The following is a 16,715-nucleotide window of genomic DNA, read 5'->3' on the forward strand; positions in this document are numbered from 1 at the left end:
GCTGTTTGGTTCCAGACCAGAAGAGCTCTCTTAATTGCCACCAAGCTCTAGTTGGACCATCTTCCCAACACTAAGACCACAACATTTGTCTTTCCTTGACAAGCCAAGGTTTTCAAGAAACTTCTCTGCTCCATATTTATTTCATCTTTGTTCTCCTCAAACTAATTTTCCTCTGAGACAGCTTTTAAATATCCTTTTTTCCTTTGATTGCCATTTGGAGAAATGACTCTTCCACCCTGTTTTCATACCTCTCTTTATAGATGTCACTTCTCTAAGATATCTGGAAGGACTTTCTCTTCTATTAATAAGTATAAAACACATCTTTACTACACTGGCCTCAGTAAGAACAGTGATAGTGTCAATCTATCTATGAGAGGAAAGGTAGTTGCCAAGATGTTCTTCATTACAGTTTAGGGCAGTTAAAATGACTACCCTCATGTAGAGATTACTACAAAAGGGGTGAGTCAAAAACAAAACAACCAAAGCAAAAATCAGGAAAGTTCAGAAACAAAGGGAGATATGCAATTGAAAATTCATTAAAACATAAAGGAAAGGAGTAGAAATGTAGCTAACAAATTTTGAGCCATGTGTTAAATACTCCACAAGCCCTTTAACTTTTATTATCTCATTTAATCTGTACAAGACTATAAGCGTACACTTATTAGACACTAATGCTTACAGAAATTAAATAACTGTTGGTGTGGGTGTAGCTCAGAGGTTGAGTTCTTGCCTAGCTTGCAAAAGGCTCTGGGTTTAATCTGTAGCACCACCAAAAAAGAAAAAGAAAAAAGTAAATAACTTATAAATAAACAGTTAATAGGAAAACCAGAGGTCTGAATGCAGGTCTATATGGCTCTGCTTCAACAATGGCTACAACAAATAACTAGCATAAGCAAAAGGGAGATTCACTGAAAAACACATATTGAGAGATTAAGAATTGAGACTATCTGGGAAAACCAGGAGCAGAAGCCATTTGTTGGCAGATAGGACTTCTTGCAGATGAACTAGTATTTTAAGACAGCTCTAGGAACCTCACCAACAGGTAAACACCATGGACTACCTACCGCTACCCCACTCAGATGTCAGATGGAGCCACAGTCTGTCTTCCTCAGCTTACTTGCAGTTTCTGCTTCCCCAAAACTTTAGCCAATGCAAGGTCTCTTCAGCTCCCCTCTACCTTTAGTTTCAACTCTCATCTTTTATGTTTCTTAGTTCTAAATCCCAAGAGAAAACCTGACCCAATCAGCTTGGGCTTTCTAATTACCATTTCCTCTGCCTGAGAATGGTGAGTCAATGTTTAGAACTCAGCTCACTTTCTCTCCCTGTTTGACCATACTACACCCGCCACCACCCACCCCTCAAACATATGCTGTTGTTTTTTTTTTTGTTGTTGTTGTTGTTTTGGTACCAGGGATTGAACCCAGGAGCACTGAACCACTGAGCCACATCCCCAGCCCTTTTTTATATTTTATTTTGAGACAGGATTTTGCTAAGTTACTTGGGGCCTTGCCAAGTTGCTGAGGCTGGCTTTGAACCTGCTCCTGCCTCAGCCTCCCATGTCTCTGGGATTATAGGTGTTCACTACCATGCCCAGCTGCTGCCTTATTTTAAGTAGCTCTTTTATCACATTACCTTGTATTTAATTTCTTCAGCTTTTAGCATTATCTGAACTTATTTTATTTACTGTTCTTCCCCACTGGAATATAAGCTACTCAAGAGGAACCTTGTCTATTTTGTTCTTCCCTTCCCACAGGACTCAAAATGAGGGGCTTCAGCTTGCAGGAATTCAATAAAATTGTGATGAATAAACAAACAGCCAGTTAGACATGGGGACTGGTTTATGTTCATCAGAAGTATAAATAGAGAAGTCCCATAACTTGAATATCTAGTCCAAGGGCTACTGCTTTAAGGGCTTAAAACGATTTTCATATAACCTCATGACAACCTACTATATTAAGTACTTTTCTTGGCTCTATTTTATAGACAAGAAACTGGCACTCAGAATTAAGTGACCTGCTCAAGTTCAACTCAGCACATGGTTAACTCGGCAGCCAACCCTTTCTGCCACACCTCAAGTCCTTGAGCTTTGTATTTCCTAACTTCTCCTCCCACCCAGATAAGCAGGATGAAAAAGAAAGACTAGGTTACCAAACTTTAGAATGACAACATGAAACAATACAGAACAAAAGTGATCATTATTTCACTTCCTTGTGGGTGGTAATTATGGATCTCATTATTCCAGACCAGCACAGGTTAATCACAGTTAAAGAACAGTTTAGATAAATCTGAGAATAATGGATTCACTAAGCACTACTGAGGACATCCGTTATCACTTTTTCAGACCTTTCAGGTGGGCTGTGTGGGGTACAACCATGAACTGCCACCCAAGATCTCCCAGTGCTAAGACATACAATAAGCAGGCACATCTAATGCTTATTAAGTGAGGTTAAGATTCATGAAAGCACTTCAAGTACACATTATTTCTGACTGTGTTCACTTCTTCCAGTCTTCAATTATCACTCATTATTTACTGAGTATAAACTATTGCTACAGACTAAACTGTCTCCACCACCACCAAATTCATGTATTGAAGGCCTAACCCTCAATGGGATTGCATTTGGAGACAAGATTTTTAGGAGGTAATTAAGGTTAAATAAAATCCAAAGGATAGGGTCCCAATCTGGTAGGACAAGAGGCCTCAGAAAGAGAGAAAAAAGTGTCATCTCTCTTCACCAAGTAAGGATGCAGCAAGAAGGTTGCTCTAATGCAAGCTGGAAGAGTCCTCACTAGGTACTGGCCAACAAATCCACCTTGGACTCCAGGCCTGTAGAAAATAAATTTTTGGGTGGGAAAGATGGTGGAATGAAATGGACATCATTACCTGAAGTATATGTATGATTGCACAAATCATGTGACTCTATTTCATGTATAACCAGAGAAATGAAAAAGTTGTGCTCCATTTGGTACAATGAATCAAAATGCATTCTGTTGTCAAGTGTAACTAATTAGAATTAAAAAAAAAAATTGGGGGCACTGGAAGCCCAATGACTCAGGAAGAGGCAGAGGCAGGAGGATCAAAGGTTCGAAGTTAACCTCAGCAACTAAGGAGACCGTGTGTCAAAATAAAAACGGCTATAGATGTGGCTCAGTGATAGGGTGTCTCTGAGTTCAAAAGGGGGTGGGGAGAAAAAGAAATGTTGTCTAAGCCACCCAGTCTATGATATTTTTTTAATGCAGCCTGAACCATGTTTCATGTACTATATTATTCCATACTATTGTTGTGCTCCTAAATGCTTTAACTTCACACACCTGCAAAACACCACAGCCAGGAGAGAAAAGCTTGTCTGCACCTGCTGTTAACAAAACTACATCATTCCACAGAGCTGCAAAGCTCCCACTGCTGGAGAGATGGCATGGTCCACATTCTCACCTTGCTCTGGCCTTTTGTCCCTTCCCCTCTCCATCCTCAGGGTTCTCACACTAGGTGGGATCTAGCCAGCTATCTGTTAGTATTCACTTCCACTTTTATAACACGTTCACCCACAATTCGTCAATTGCATTCATCCCAGCCCTCTTTGTTGGACCCTGCTCCACTCCGAGTCCCGAAGGGGCAGTAGAACAAAGCCCTACAGCATAGGCTCTGGGTCATATTGCAAAGTTTGGGATCCCAGCCCTACCTTTGCTTAAATTAATTAAGCCTCACTTTCCTCACAGAAAAAGAGGTAATAGCGCACACTTACAGTTAGCGACCATAAACTATGAAAAGCAGTACAGCTGCGCCAAATTAAACACGTGCTAGCTATTATCATTATCCCTACCCACCCGGACAACTGAACTAAATGTGCGCCTCCCTTACCTTCCCGGTACCCTCGCATTGGTTTCTCGCCTATCAATCACTGGCTCCACCTCCTCCGTTTCCGGATCGTTTCCCGCGCCCCCGCCCAGATAGAAGACCCATTACTGCACACTGCTCCACACTAACTTCTCTTCACGGCGACCCTTTCTCCACTCCTTTCTTCTCGTTCTCAGTCTGTCACTATGCAACTTTAGCTCACCCTCACGGCAAGGCTGTGTCACTAGGCTAGGCGGGCGATGAATCACAAAGGCCAGTTGCTGAATTTGAATCGCTGCGCTGCTGGGTCTCGATCAATGCCCGCTGGGAGTGGAGCTGGCCGTGTTACTACGCCCCCGCGCCTCTGCGCCAGCGCACTCCTGAGCGCGCGCGCGCGTGCCCGGGGACGCCGAGATCTGGGGGCGTGGGTTTGTGGCATGGCGCTTTCGCAGCTGCAGGAGCGCCGTAATTTTTTTCAGGCGCTTGGCTAGACTAGCGTTCCCATATTTCGAGGCTGTGGTGGTGGTTCAGTGCCTGCCTCTCTCAATTTTTCCGATAGGTACCGGGTGTTTGGTTGAGCCTCTGCCCATTAACGCCAAATGTACCAGGCTCTCGGCAGTGGTTGATTTGATTAAACTGGCTTCTATTTTACCACTTACCAAACATCCCAGGATCGAGGCGCTGCACTCGAGAATCCTGCATTCTGGTCCCGGCTTTTGTCAGCTCATAGCATGACTGGAGTTTCGTTATTTTGCCTCTAAAGCGGAGGAACCCTGCCACTTCCGCAGAGTTGTGTGGCATCTTCAGCCTCAGAAGATGAATGAGTGTAAGTGAAAGAGCTCTGGTGATGAAGTTCCTTGGAATTGTTCCTACTCGGTGCTGGGCACCGCCCTGCAGGGGTGGAGGAAGCTAGGACCCAACCCTGTTTTTGAAGCCAGAGTTAGGCAGTCAGTATAGACAGGTAAATCGAGTCAGATCAGATGAAGGAGGCCAATTTTGAGTGAGTCTACCAAATTGCAGACAGTTCCCTGAGGGATTGAAATGTTAACTCCTTCAGGGCCCTTCCTCCACTCTTATCAAGAACCTGCCCCTGCTCCAACCTGTTGCTAAGGTAACCTGTTCCAGGAATTGCCCCTCCCTGCAGGAAGCTTATTAATTAATGAGCCCTTGACTGCTCCAACCTGCCCTTCCACCTTCAGCCCACCTGTTTCTCACCTTTTGGTCATCTCAACTAGCATTTCCTAGGCCTAGTCAAATGCCTAGTCACCTCCGCGGGAAGGAGAAAGCCTTGCTTCTTGGGATACCAGGACACCAGCTATGTCCCCCTTCTCCCTCCTGAGAGAAGTCTATGTTTCCCCTTTTTAAATAAACCCTACTTTATATGCTTGCCTCAGCATGCTTCTGTAATGTTCAAACTTCAACATGTGAGGAAGCAGAACATCCCCGATAGATAAACGGCAGTATCATTTTTAGAGGGCTCATTTTCAAATTAGGACAAGACACATCCCTTCATCTCCCTGGTTTCTCCTTTTTTTTTTTTTTTTTTTTTAATGGGGAATTGGGCTAGATGATTCTTAACTTTTCTAAATGCATAATAATATAAAACAACAGGAAGCCCTTTATGCTAGCATTCCCAGAAATTGGTGTGACTTCCTGAAGGGACAGCTAGAGGCTAGGTAGGGCACAGGAAGGAGGATGACAGAGAGAGGTTATAATGGAGGAGTGAGTTCTGGTGCTCCACAGCACAGTGGGCAGCTGTAGCTCACAACGGCCTATTATAATTTTATGGAGAACTAGAAGAGAGGAGCACAAGGGTCCAAGCACTAAGTTATGATAAGGAGATGTAAATGCAAATTGCCCTGATTTATCAGTACATATTGTATACATTTAAGGAACTATCAAAGTGTATTCCCATAAATATGTATAATTATTACTTGTTAACCAAAAATTGTGAAAAAATGAAGAGATGGAAATGATTACACTATTCATCACAGATGTGTTGAATTACTATACCATATTCCATAAATCTGCATAGTTTAATAGTTTCATAATAAAAAAAGAGAAATCCAGTATGTTGTCATTTGTTTTACATATACCTTTTGTTATACTATTTCTTTTCTTTCTTTCTTTTTTTTCCATACTGGAGACTGAACCCAGGAAGGCACTACCGCTGAGCCACATCCCCAGCTTTTTAAATTTTTTATTTTGGGCTGGGGATGTGGCTCAAGCGGTAGCGCGCTCGCCTGGCATGCGTGCGGCCCGGGTTCGATCCTCAGCACCACATACCAACAAAGATGTTGTGTCCTCCAAGAACTAAAAAATAAATATTAAAAATTCTCTCTCTCTCTCTCTCTCTCTCTCTCTCTCTCTCTCTCTCCTTAAAAAAAAAAATTTTTGAGGTAGGGTCTCACTAAAGCATGGATGCAGGCCTCAAACTTGGAACCTCCTGCATCAGTTTCCTGAGTTGGTGGGATTACAGGTTATGTGCCACCATGCCCAGCTTTTCATATTTTTCTGTTTTCATTTTACACTGGCATCATGCAATCTTTCATCATATAATGCACATAAATTTTATATAGAAAGATTAAAACATTTGGGTATTTAAAATAAAAACAGGTGTCTCTGTTGATTATTGGAGCTATCATGGTTTTGAAAGGTGAGGTCAAATTTTTCTTTGCTAAACACCTGAAATATCAATCAGCTCTTCTTTCTCCAAACCCCTGATTCCCATTCCCTACTTCTTTTGGGGGACCTTGGTACCAATTAAAGAGCATGGGTTCACAGAAAGAGTCCTAAATTGGAAATTCTTGTATTAATTCCTCCTCGATTCACTTTCATGACTTTGGAGAAATGTTTCAGCCCCTGAAATTATGAGGGTTATAAATTTGGGCTAGTAAATGCTTCTCTGTAGTACTTCTAACTATAGACAGAAGAATAAACTGGTAGCCTCAGGGGTCTGGCTGAGATGCCTCAAACTCCATATATTTTACAAACTTTGGAACCTCTTTCATACATAGCTTTTATTCTTCTCTATAATATGTCCACCATAATTTTAATGCTTTAATTTTAAGAGCATCATTTAGAAATGCATACTAAAATACTTAGAGATGAAATAATATGAGATCTGAGATTTTATTCAAAATAATCCTGACAGGGAGAGGGTATAGGTAGGAACAGAAAAAATAAGGTTGGCCTTTAATTGATACTTGGAGCTGAAGGATGGGTACATGGTAGTTCATCATACTATTTTCCAATATTTTCTGTAGAAAACTAAAAAGAAAAAAAATCTTAAAATATCCTGAGAGAAAGTACAGATCAGCTACAAAGGACAAAATTTAGAATGACTTCAGCCTTCTCTACCCCCATCAAGGAAGCCCCAAAAATATGAATATGGTGTCTTCCAAGTGCTGAGAGATGGGGCGTAGGATATAGCTCAGTGGTGGAGCTTTCACCTTGCATGCCAAAGGTCCTGGGTTCAATTTTCAGCACCACAAATAATAATAATAAATTCAACGAAGTGCTGAGAAAAATAATTGTGGACCTAGACTTGTTTCACCAATAATGCTTGCTGTATTTTACGAATGACCATACGAATCCTTACAAATACCAAGAGGGCACACCATCTAGATATCAGCACCAAAGAAATGTATAGAAGAACACCACCAGGATGAAGAAAAATGGTCTCCAAAAGATAGAGAAGCAAAAAGGAAAGTGAGGAATATATGAAATTTAAAGTTTGTATAAAATAACAATCTTAGCATTTAAAGAGAGAGAGAGAAATTAAAATACTAACAAAATCCTGTAAGCTAGGTGCTATAGTTTGGGTCTTAAATGTCCTTCCAAAGCTGGTTTATTTGCCAGCTTGCAGTGGTATTGGGAAGTGTGGGAACCTTTAGAAGGTAGGGCCTTGTAGAGAGAATAAAGAGAAGTTAGGTCATTGGGTCGGGGCATGTCCTTGAATGGGATATTGGAATCCCAGTTTCCCCCTTTTTCTTTTTTTAATTTTTTTAAAAATTTTTTTTAGTCATACATGACAGCAGAATGTATTTTGACATAAAACACATACATGGAATGTACATACATCAATCATATTGTCTATTCTGCTGCCCTTCCTATCCCCCCTACTCCTCCCCTCCTCTCCCATCCTTTCTCTCTATCCAATCTAAAGTGACACACTTTTTCTTTTTCTCATTACAACATCATATATGTATTCTGTATAACAATGAGGTTCTCCTTCCATCTTCTGTGCAACTCCCCTTCTCCCTCTTTTTCCCCTCCCACCTCTCTTCCCTATTTAGTGGTAGTCTTTTTCTCATGCTCTTCCTCCCTATCCCATTTTGAGTCACCCTCCTTATATCAGGGAAGACATTCGGCATTTGTTTTTTAGGGATTGGCTAACTTCACTTAGCATAACTGCTCTAATGCCATCCATTTGCCTGCAAATGCCATGATCTTGTTATTTTTTAGTGCTGAGTAATATTCCATTGTGTATAAATGCCATATTTTTTAATCCATTCATCTATTGAAGGGCATCCCCCTCTTTCTTTATCTCTCTCTCTCTCTCTCTCTCTCTCTCTCTCTCTCTCTCTCTCTCTCTCTCTCCTTCCTGGCTATCATGAGATAAACAGTCTTACTCTTTCACCAGTTCACTATGATATGTATGCCATAACAAGTCCAAAGCAACAAGGCAGAATTCAAGAACTGAAATCTCTGAAACCATGACCCAAAATAAACCTTTACTGTTTATAAGTTGATTACCTCAGGTAATCACAGTAGTAGTCACAGCAAAGTGGAGCTGACCAATATATTAGGAAAAATAATGATTGAAATCAAGATCAAAATAGGAGAGAAGGTTAAAAAATGCTTTACTTAAAATTCTGTTAAGCTAAATATGCATGGCAAAGTCCATTTTTTGGTCTCTAACCTGGAGAAACATTTCAAAATGCATATAAGGGGACATATATAAGAAATATTCACGGAAACATTGTTTGAATAGCAAAAAAATTGGAAATAACTTAAATGTACCTCTATATAAGAAATGATCAGTAAACTAAAACATATCTATACTATGGATTGCTATGCAGCAGTTAAAGGAATGCAGTAGCTCCATATGTTCCAACATATTAAGTAGGGAAAAAAGCAAGTCGGAGAAACTATCCATATATATGTACATATACATATATACACACACATATATATGTATCTGTGTATATGTCTGTATGCAGTACATAAAAATAGTATGCATGTAATATATACACAGAAAAAGAATACAGGACTAGATAGGAAAGAAGCAGAAGAGGAGGGAGAGTAAGGAGACTGCCTGGAAAGTAAATGAAACTTTACCCTTATTGATAATGTTTATATTTTTGTAAAGAGTCTGTATTTATGGATTTTTTATATAAATATAAATAATATTAAAATATTTTAATGCAATAAAAAGTAACAAAACACTGTTCTTTGTAGGCAGGAACTAAAGCACCTACAGCACAAAATCTATGTTCAGGAACTGCGAGAACATTAATAGCACTTCTTCCTTACTAGGAGGACAACAGATAAGGTTGTCCCTTTCCACAGGCTTTGTTGTGAACAAAGACATCTGTAAGCCAATGTTAGCAAGGAATACATCTAAGAGATGCCTGGCAGACCAGATGTCAGTGTCTTATAAAAGAACAACTTCATGAGTGTCTGTGACTCCAAAATTATTTTCCACAGGTTAAAAGAAGAGCATGAGACCAAAACATTGAACTTCTTGGGGTCCCTACAACAATAGAAAGATTAACAAGGGTCATGAGGCAATTAATTTATAAAAATTAAATGTGCCCTACCAATCAACATACAAAAAAATTTAATCTAACTGCCAATAATTAACATTATTAATCAAAACAACAAAATAACTGTTTTTCACCTATCAAATTGGTGATGATTTAAAAAATATTACCCAGGGTTGACAAATGTCTATAGAAGGGGATATTCACATACAGTACTGGTGGGGGTAGAAAATAATTCAACCTTTATAGAAAGCAGTTTGGCAATAAATATCAAAATCCAAGAGCTGCTTTGTGCTCCTTTGGTGAGGACCTGGTACCGTGTAGGGGAAGCAGCAGCTGAGAAGACTACATTGCTTGGCACGATCTATGAAAAACCCAAGAAATAATCAAGACTGAGAACATTGATTATATTATATTCACTTGAAGGTGGTGGAGATGGATGGTTCTATGATACATCATTTAGTAAACTAATGAAAGCCTACTGTGAACAACAGGGTTTATCCATGAGGCTGATGAGATTCTGATTTGACTGGCAGTCAATCAATGAAACAGACACAGTTGTGCAGTTGGAAATGGAGGGGGAAGATACAATTGACACATTCCAGCAGCAGACAGGAGGCATTGACCAAAAAGGGAACCTGCTGCTTTACTCCAGAATGCTGTTCTTACAGACCAAGAATATATTCGCCATTAGAAAACCAATTTGATCCCACCACATCCTGACTACCGTGGTAGAGCTTCCTCTATTCTTTCATTTTCCCCTTCCTCTTTCCTTTAACTGGTGTATGTGCACAAGTACATTGTGTTTTTTAAAACCAAATGGACAATGATGTTTTGGTTGACATCAAATGTAGACAGGATGGGGGAAAATACTGGATCTGTGAAAATATCCCTTTCTCCATTAGTGGCATGCTCATTCAGCTTTAATTTATATCTTTATATTTCAGTAGATTATTTTGCTCTCAGTGTTTTAACATAAAAAACAAAACCCCAACAACATAAAAATCCTTACATACCTTGTCCAATTGGAGAATTTTAATGGTTTACATTTATCCTTGTAAAACCAGACAATTTTATAGCTTTTTTGAATAAAGCCTTTACATGTAGAATAATCTTTTAATAATTATTGACCAGCAAAATCCTATTTAAGTACTACATGGAATGTGCCAAAAATATATTTAAATAGGTAGCTGAGCTTGGAAGAAAGTAGGAGAAATTCCCAAGGGCAAAAAAATAGTAGTTGTCCCTGGGGAAGGAGAACATTACTCATCTTAATAACCCTGGGGCCGGGGCTTCAATGTCTGTCCACTGGGATCCCCACCTTCAGGCAAGGCAGACAGTGACAGTGGGCCACAGATAGCCCTGCAGCGAATGCTCAAGGAAACAGCAAGGGAACCCAAAATGCTCAAAGAAAGAGGAGGAACTTTAAATTGGGATAAATTACTCTTAAAAAAATTCTAGATAGTTTTCCCTTCAAGCATCTTCTTGTTTAATTCCAATAGAATTGGAATTAAAGTCAAAATCAGAACTCACAGTGTTGGCCACAAAGTACTGCTGCAGGAGGTAGCAGTGATTCTGGTAATGCTCTGAGCTTGGGGACTATGAATATAGGGAGTACAGGCAACTCTGGATGGCCAAAACGATGGGTGTTGGGGATATTGTAGTTCCACCTCAGGAATGAGTTTTTTCTCATACCCTACCTTTACCAAATAAGATGCAGCAGGGTCTGTATCATACCAACAGAACAGGAAGTTTCTTGAACAGAGAGATAGGACAGTTCTCTAGGTATCTAATAACACCCAGGAAGAGCAGGGGGACCTCAGTCAAAGACTGATTATTGGCATATCCAACTAGCCACATATTTCTGGATTCTCCCCAGTAATTACTGAAATGATGTAGTAGCCACTGCTTTCTTGGTAGTAATTTCTGGCATTTTTGTATGAGAGCCCAGTATAAAAGTGGGTCTCATACAAAGATGCCAAAATCATTACCAAGACTCAGCACACATCTAGGAAAACCTAGACTGAAAAAGAAAAGAACCACATTTGAGAAACAAACAAAAGTCTGCATCCAATGATACTGGAATCTAGCATCAAATGACACAGCCAATAATACAACCTGAACAAAACTTCAGGGAGAATATAATTGAATCCTCAGAAGGTTTAATATTTTAAAGTGCTTACAAATTCAAACATGGATATTATAAAATAAATCAATATAGACAAAGGAATGGCAATATCCCCCAAAAGGTAATGTAATAATTATTGACCAGGAGAGAATAGCCATCAAAAAAAGTGAAAAATAAAGAGCCCCATTTTATTAAAAAAAATAAATGAGTAGGTAAACATTCAATCAATGGGTAGAATAGAATAACTCAGCTAAAATGGTGAATGTATAAGAGAGGAGTCAGTCCAGGAATTCTTCCAAAGTAGACAAAGAAAAAAAACAAAAGAGGACAAATTAAACCAAAGAAAGAAAGAGAAGAAAATTTTATGGATGATAAACTAGGCAACTTTGCCTCACTGACTTGCCTCAATTCAAATGACTTGGCAAATGGTCGAGCAGGACATGGCATGCAGATCTCAAGAACCCTGCACCCGCTCTTCCCATGTCACCAGGCTGCCATTCTGCTAATGATGACCACTTAACACTTCTTATTTATTGTATAAATTCTGACTCAAAGTCCAGCAAAATCCCATTTAAGTACTACATGGAATGTGCCAAAAATATATTTAATTAGGTAGCTGAGCTTGGAAGAAAGTAGGAGAAATCCCCAAGGGCAAAAAAAAAAAAAAAAAAAAGTAGTAGTTGTCCCTGGGGAAGGAGAGCATTACTCATCTTAATAACCCCTGGGGCTGGGGCTTCAGTGTCCACTGGGATCCCCACCTTCAGGCAAGCTAGACAGTGACAGTGGGCCACAGACAGCTCCAAAAGAAGCCCTGCAGCGAATGCTCAAGGAGACAGCAAGGCAACCCAAAATGCTCAAAGAAAGAGGAGGAATTCACATTTCTCTTCTTTCCAGGCTCTCCTGAAGTAACCTCTAAGCACACCCCTGAGTTCATAGAAGCTCAAACTCTGAAGAATGGGGAACCCCTATTCTAGTTCTCCCCTCTCTCTGCCCTCCTGCCACTTAGCACCAGATGTGGTGCCATCATAGAAATGCCTACTACTGTGGGGTAACTAGTCTCAGCTTTCTGTCCACAGGGCTGGAGACAGGGAGTCCTGGGGAACTGTGAAGTGCCAGGGAGGTTGCACACCGGCAGCAGGTCAGGAAAGTGACCCTGAAAAGTCACTTATGAACTCTTGAGCTCACCATAACTCCCTAAACAACAAACCATATCCTTTAAGAACTAAAATGTAGAATAGACTGGTGACTGGGGGCACAAACTCAATTGCAAAGGCTTTGAACTAGAACTGTTACTGAATCACAGGCTGGTCAGAATTGCAGCCTGAAGCTAAACAGGTCCATCACCTGCTAAAACAAAAGCATCAGAACTCTTTCATAGGAGCTTCAAAGTCTCATGATATCTATAATATCCATGATATAGTCCCAAATCACTCATGATCACACAAGGATCTAGGAGTCTTTCAGTTCGCATGTATGTGGTCTTCAGCCCAATTGTACTAGTGCAGGGGGACAGACTGCAGAAAGACCAACTAAAATATCAAAAAAAGTGTAGAAAACATAAGGGTTGTTGAAACTTGCCCATAGGGAAGGTCCAATGGCAATGAACTGGTAAGTCATGCCTCCATGCCTCACAACACTTCACCATAAAGTCCAATGGTGGCTGGCTGGACAAGTAGCTCTTGTCCTTTCCACAATGTTCTGTTCTGTGCCAGTTCATTTTCTGTGGCAGGGGAAAATGTTTTATATGTTGAGCTACATAAGCAGTGACTTCATTAGCAGTGACTTCATTAGCTTACTTTGTTCTGTTGTATGACTAGCATTCCAACAAACTAGTTTCTACAGATAACACTGGTTTGCTATAGTTTCCAGTAAGCCAGAGAGAGAGAGACGACCAATGTCCTTCAGTATTATACTTATCTGGATATTCCAGTCTGGGCCTACTTTCTTTGCTCCCTTGACTTGACTGAGCCATGGAGGATTGAAGTAACATATTCCGAGGCTAGATAGCTCCAAAGGGGAAGAGCCAGGATTCAAACTCAAGCCACCTAGCTCAGAGTCCATGCTCCTAAGTATACTGCTCTGCTTCCCACTTGTCTTCTGAGAGTCACTAACAAGGAGGCCCTGGGCAGGATTTTTAAATAAGGGACATTTTACCAGGATTGTCACATCCACTTTCTGTCCTTCTCTTAATGACACAGCACATCCTCAGGTCTCTTTCAGTCCCTCCCTCTCTTGTGATTAGGAAAAGGCTTTATAAATTCATCCAATATAGATATTATGATAATATCATATATATACATAACACACCTCACCTGCAACCATTATGGACGAGACAGGGATCTTCTGACCATGGGGCTATGGTGGCCTTTCTGTTCAGACTCCTCTGGAAGTCCAATTCTTTTAGGCATAGTACTACATTTAGGCTGTAGAGGGGACATTATTCCAGCTCCCAAGGTTTAGTAGTAAATGGTTACCCACCGGTGTGTCCCTAATCCATCTCCAGTCTAGCCCAATCATTTTAAAATCTTGTCCCTTCAGAGTGTACAACAGCATTATTGGTCATTTATACTTTAATGATAATATTATTAATATTAATAATAGTTTTGGTTTTGATCATTCACTACATGTGCCAGCTACTCTTTCATGTAATTTACATATATTAACTGACTTAACTCCATAAGGGACATATTATATGTGCCAATTTTATGATGATGAAATTGAGGCTTGGAGAATTCAGTCACTTATTCAAAAAAAGCAGCTAAAAAGATCCAGGATTTTAACCCAGGTAGTCCTTATGCCAAGTCTATCCTCTTATTATATTATTATGTATATAATATATAATCTATAATGTATAACATTATATGATAATATAATAATAAATAGTGAGGAATAAGTTTCCATGCTGTTTTTTTCTGCAAGAGAAAAGTAAATCAGATGGAACATCCCATAGTTCCTCCTAAGAGCCTCCTGGGGCAACAACTAAAATCAGAATGTCTGATTTCACCTGCCACAGGGCTAAGGCAACTCTGTTGTAATACCTACATCACTAGTTCTTATCATTCATTAGCCCCGCAGCCATGATCTTGAGCAAAGCTATTTCAGAAGTTGCCTGATGTGGCCAAGAGAGCCCTGAATCCAAGACTGGTCCTTTCCTGCCATGTTAGCACTACCCATTGGCCAACCCAGCAGGAGGCCCAGTGAAGGAGAATTCCTTGATACAGTTTACAGAAGTCAAATCTTGAGGTATAAGGCATAGTGAAAAGGATGGAGAGCAAGGAAAGACATACAAGGAGCATATAGGAACACACTTAAAACTTCACAAAGAAAAAAGTGTGACTATAGTTCCATAGGACCAGAAAAGGAGCCCACAGAATTCTAAGGTAACAGTCTCTGTACTTTAGTCAGGGAGACAAACCTAATACTTTTGAAATAAAAGCAAAATTTAAGAAAAATAGTTTAAATTTAGTTTTAATATTAGCATATTTATGTATTATGTACTTATTATTTTGCAAAGTTCTTTTTACAAATATTCCACTTAACTCTTGCCCAAAGCTCTTAGAATGAAAAATATTATTGTCTTTTTATAAATGAAGAAACTTGGGTTCAGAAAGGTTAAATATTACCCAGAGTCACTTGGCTGGGAGTTAGTGTATCTAAAACTGAATCCAGGTTTTTATTTAAAATTCTCAGACCCCAGTGTTCCAGAAGATCAGAAGAGGAAACTTGGTGGACAGGAGAGGGTACTAGAAGCTGCTACAGACTAGAACTGGGTCTCCAGGAACTGATGAGATGTGAATGGATGAGGGATTAGCCAATTCTTTCTATGAAGGGTCAGGCAGTAAATATTTTAGGCTTTGCAGGCCCCATGTGGTCTCTCCTGCAGCTCTGCAGCTCTGCAGCTCCGCTCTGTAGAATGGAAGCAGGCATAGACAATGCCAGATGGATGGCCATGGATATGCCCCAGTAAAACTTTACTTACAAAAACAGAGGGCAAGCTGGATTTGGCATAAGGGCTGTGGTTTGCTGACTCCTGCTAGATGAAAGGAGGGGGTCAAGCACTCCAGAGAGAAGACATGGTATATGACACCATGTGAACAAAAGCCCAGAGTTGGAATAAAGATGGCACAGTCAAGGGACAATGAGGAGTGCAGCCTGACTTGGCTGGAGAGTTTCTGCAGGAAGCAACAGGAAATGCGGGTGGAGAGATAACACTTTAGTCCCCTGGGGCTGCCTAATACAGTGCCACAGACTTCAGCCACAGACAACGATTTTCTCACAGTCCTGGACCAGAAGTCTGAGATCAAGGTGCAAGTGAGGTTGGTTCCTCATGAGTCGTGAGGCAAGGATCAGTTCTAGGCCTGTGCTCTTGGCTTAAAGATGGCTGTCTTCTCCCGAGTCTTCATGAGGTCTTCCCTAGGTATGTGTCTGTGTCCAAATTTCTTCTTATAAGGACGCCAATTAGATTAGATTAGAGCCCACTCTTGTGACCTCAGTATAGTTTATTTTTTTAAGACCCTATCTCCAAATATAGTCACATTACGAGGTACAGGGCTTTGGGATGTGTAAATTCTGGGAGACATAATTCAACCTATAACAGACAGGATGGCCAAACTGTAGGGAGTTTTGGATTCCAGATTACAGTGAGGCAGGAAATTGGATTTCTTTTGCTTGGTTATAATTCTGATTAGTACTTTGAGAAAACAAATACTAGTTAATATTCATATCATAAAAGGGGCATCTGGCCAAGTCAACAACAGGCCAGGTTCCATCAGAAGAGCATGGGAGCCTCGGCAATAGGGTCCCAGAAGGCTGGCTGTCCCAGGACTCAGCCTTTGGCTCCTTATAGCATCCACCACACACCACGGATGTTCAGGTTGGGTGAGAAACGCCTTCAGCTCCTTCAGCTTCCACTCCAGCTGCTGCTAGGGGTGCCTGGTCCTGATGCCTCAACCCCTTCCCAACAGAGGAGCTAAAAGGTGGACAGTAG

At 40.5% G+C, this 16,715-nt stretch overlaps 1 pseudogene; it reads left to right on the forward strand.

Annotated features, from left to right (window-relative positions):
- The first annotated feature begins 4,092 nt into the window (after nt 1-4,092).
- Nucleotides 4,093-16,715, forward strand: part of LOC113192962 (antigen WC1.1-like) — a 54,359-nt pseudogene continuing 41,736 nt past the window's right edge.

This window comes from Urocitellus parryii, chromosome 5, assembly GCF_045843805.1.
Source record: "Urocitellus parryii isolate mUroPar1 chromosome 5, mUroPar1.hap1, whole genome shotgun sequence".
Taxonomy (NCBI): Eukaryota; Metazoa; Chordata; class Mammalia; order Rodentia; family Sciuridae; genus Urocitellus; species Urocitellus parryii.